The sequence below is a fragment of the Cornus florida genome, unplaced genomic scaffold (assembly GCF_030987335.1).
Source record: "Cornus florida cultivar Cherokee Brave unplaced genomic scaffold, ASM3098733v1 CherokeeBrave_3.0.0_Hap2_Chr01, whole genome shotgun sequence".
Taxonomy (NCBI): Eukaryota; Viridiplantae; Streptophyta; class Magnoliopsida; order Cornales; family Cornaceae; genus Cornus; species Cornus florida.
The window spans coordinates 75785934-75790015 of record NW_026775571.1 but is presented as its reverse complement, the minus strand read 5'-3'; the positions used below and the strand labels follow the sequence as shown (position 1 = coordinate 75790015).

The window sequence follows — 4082 nt, the reverse complement described above, 5'->3', positions numbered from 1 at the left end:
GCCGGAATTTGCTTGATTACATCCAAAAGTGGAAGATTGACTTTCACTTGCCTAAACACATCCATAATCTCATTAGTGTTGCCTTTTACTTGTCAATTGAAATGGATCCTTTTAAGGCATCCGGAAATGGAGCTTTTAGTTCAAAAACCTTTTAAGAAATTTTTTTTAAATTTTCTTCAACACAAAAAGTTTTCAAATCATTTTGCAAATCACTTTTCAACAAATCATTTTCAAAATCACTTTTCAAATCAATATTCAAAACTTTCTCATTTGTATGGTCATGCACATGCAATGAAGGAGGAATAGGGTATGAAACGGGACGGGTGTCAACTTATGGTTGCACCGGTTCACTCTCTTCATTGGACATACCCACTTGGTTGTCCACAATCTTCCCACTTCTTAAGGTAGTCACCGTATTGACATGCTCTATTGTGTGACCTTCCGATGAGGAATTAGTCTTCACAATGCATTGTTGCTTTGGTGGGACATTCATAGGCATTTTTCCCTTCTCTCTTGCATTTAAGGTGCTAGCTATTTGCCCTACTTGGGTTTCTAGCTTTGCAATGGATTGAGAGTGAGAGTGAAGTAATTGTGTGTTTGGCTCTAAAGTGCCCAAAGCGGTCAAAACTTTCTCTTCAAATGCGGGACTCCTAGCATTTCCTTGAGAATATAATTGATTGGGAAAATGAGAATTTGAAAATTGGTTCCCTTGTGATTGGTAAGATCTAAATCCTTGGGATCCTTGGCCTTGCATTGGAGGTGGAATGTACTTCCCTTGAAAACCACCTTGGGAAGGGTTTGAGCCCACCCCTTGGCTTTTCCAAGAGAAATTCAGGTGATTTCTCCAACTAGAATTGTAATGGTTGCCATAAGGATTGTTCACTTGATTGATAAATGCTGCATTGACTTGTTCATGATGCTCACTTTGCACATGTCCATGGGGACAATTGGAAGTAGAATGTAGAACACTAGAATAAGTCATACATGTCTCATTAGATGCACGATGAGAATGGTTAGGGAAGGAAGATACTTGATTCGCTGAGTTTTAATCGATCAAGAATTGATCAAACCTTTGAGGTAAGGATTAAATCTCAGTGGCAATTTCATTGGAGTGGTCAACTTGATGTAAGCCAACACTCTTCCTACCACTTGAGTTCCTACCATTCTTTGAGGATAAAATTTGATGCAAAGGATTTTCACTCATGCTCTCATAAAGACACCACACGTCATCCTCATGCCTATCAATGTAAGAGCTACCCATGGAAGCATCAACCATGCCTTTATGATTGTCCGGTAAGCTCTCAAAGAAATATTGAATTAATTGCCATTTGTGCATGTCATAATATGGACACTTCCTAAGCAATTCATTGAAACGTTCCCATGCCTCATAAAATGTTTCCCCATCCTCATGTGAAAACTCTCTAATGGAAGTTCTCATGGCATTAGTCTTAGAAACCGGATAGTACTTCTTCAAGAACTCTTATTGCATTTCTGCCTAAGAAGTTATTGAAAAAGGCCTAAGATTGTTAAACCAATATTTTAGGGTGAATGGAAAAATTTTAAGCCTTAAAACCTCTTCTAGCATGTCCGTATATCTCATGGTGGAATATATTTCAAGAAACTCATCCAAATGCTTGTAGGGTTCTTCACTTGGAAGTCCATGATAGTTAGGAAGCATATAAATGGTTTGTGGCTTGATTTCATAGTGGTGTGCTCTCAATGGTGGCAATTGAATGCATATGGGTGCATTATATTCATTAGGTACATAGTGATCTCTTAAAGCAAGGGAAGGATTAACAATTGGAGGTGCAACATAGGCACCTTGATTTCCTTGAATGATAGGAGGTTGTGGAGCATACATTGGCCTTGGCATTCCCAATAGAACTTGGCCTTGTTCTTGTGGTTGGTGAATGAATGGCCTAGGCATACCTAATGGTACTTGCATGTTTTCATGATGCACATTGGGATGGAGGATACCTTGTTGGTCTATGCGACCAAGGTCCTCCATATGCTCTCCTTTATGGTCTTCCATTGATGAAATAGATTGATTAGAACTACCTCTTCCTCTAGGATTGCGAACTACGGAATCTAAATGGAAATTGAGAGGGACAAGAGTAGGTTTCAATGATCTATGACCATGCATGCACAACAAAACACAATCAAGCACAAACAATGAACAATCACTTCACCATTACAACAATTCAATCAACAAACTTACTCCACATACAATGATCCCATACTCCCATGCTTTAAACAACAATACAAAAAATAATAAAATGCCTCCACGCGGGCTCACATTTATCTATGAATTGAAAAACAAGCCTCCACGCAGGCCAACGATTTAACTAGAGATTGAGTAAAGAAAAAGTTCACAAAGGGTTCTTTAGTACTTCAATTTATTTTTTCAATTTTAGCCTTGCAATTTTTTAGAATTCTAAACTTTCTCCTTCGCTTTGCTTAGCTCATTTGCTTGGATGCTCCTTTGCTCACTTCTCTTCAATCCAACGCACCTAGTAATAAAGAACCAACACAATAAGTACCCAAAATTGAAATGAAAATAAAGTAAAAACACAATCAAAGGAGTACTAATTCCTAATTGATTCCACAAATACAACATTGCCTTCAATCAATCCCTGGCAACGGTGCCAAAAATTTGGTGTGTCGCGGAACTAAAGTTTGCAAAGTGTGCTAAGATGAGTGTGGCCAAGTTTTACATTTATAATTTGCCACTACTAACACTACTACAAATGTAGCAAGGGAGAGTAGGGATCGTCCCAAGGGATTGGTGGGTCGTATTGGTTATGGAATCAAGATTAGGGTTAGTAGGTCGACTGATTAAAGATTGATTGGTTGGTTGAATTATGCTAAGGTGCAATTTAAACTAAAGTAAACAAATAAGTGCAATAGAGGGAAAATAGAGAGAGAGAGATCTTGGGGTTTAGAGATCACCACTAAGCATAGCTTTTCTACACCCTTTAATGAATGATTAATGAGGGGAAAGTAAGTGTTGCAATATTGGTGTGTGTATGCTTGGTTGTTTCAATTAGCATAAATGACCAATTAAGTATATATTGTTTAAGCAACATAGTGAAAAGCATAATATATCAAAGTAAGCCATTAATCCTTCCATTAAGCTCACAATCCAAGCACTTCACAAGGCTAGAGACATATGGTACTTGCATTCAAAAGCATGGAACATCAAATAACAAGCGTGAATTGTCCTCCCATCTATGTAACTAGGGTAACTACACTACAACTACACAACAACTAAGCTACTAACATGAAATTACACTAATTAAACTAAGAGAGAGGCACAATCCATCAAGAAATGAGTATGAACCATCAAGTAAATCACAAGAGCATTCCACTAAGCACTATGTTTTGACAATCTCTAGATCCATAGCATCAATACACATAGACATGCATCAACAACACAAAAGCTAGAGATAAACACATGAACATCTATTATAGCATATATAGACATATAGATAGAATAAAATGATCAACTGGAAGCATTAAACCACACAAATCTTTGAATAAACAGATCTATGTATATATAAATGTCAAACATGTATTACAACACAAATCCCCTCAAAAATACACAAATCAAGATGTAGAAAGCATGCTTAGGGCTAACTCTAGCCCCAAGAGGATATCTAGCCACTCATGGATGTGCTCCTCCAACCTTCAAGGGCAAGCTCCATGGAAGAAATTTGCTCCTCTTCTTGGTTGATGAAGAACCTCCAATGGTGGGTCTCTAGCCTCCTCTCTTATTTTCTTCCTCACTAAGAATTCTCTAAAATGATATGTGTAAAGATCTCCCAAAAAAAAGTAGCTCAAATCCTTTTATAGGTAGGTCAAATGTCAGCCAAAATGACCTAGGCTCGTACACCAATATTCCCCTCAATGATTGGATAAGAGACAATTTTTTATGAGCTGGAAAATGAACTTTTTCGTACTTAAGGAAGTTCGATCGATCGAATATGGGCTTGGATAGATCGAACTTGGCTGAGATCTATTGAACTTTGGCTGAATCGATCCACCTTGGTGGCGCCTTTTTAGATAAAAACAAATCTGAGATA

At 37.7% G+C, this 4082-nt stretch overlaps 1 pseudogene; it reads left to right on the top strand.

The window, feature by feature from the left end:
* The first annotated feature begins 1334 nt into the window (after positions 1-1334).
* LOC132283232 (small nucleolar RNA R71) lies at positions 1335-1432 on the top strand (annotated as a pseudogene).
* The last annotated feature ends 2650 nt before the right edge of the window (positions 1433-4082 follow it).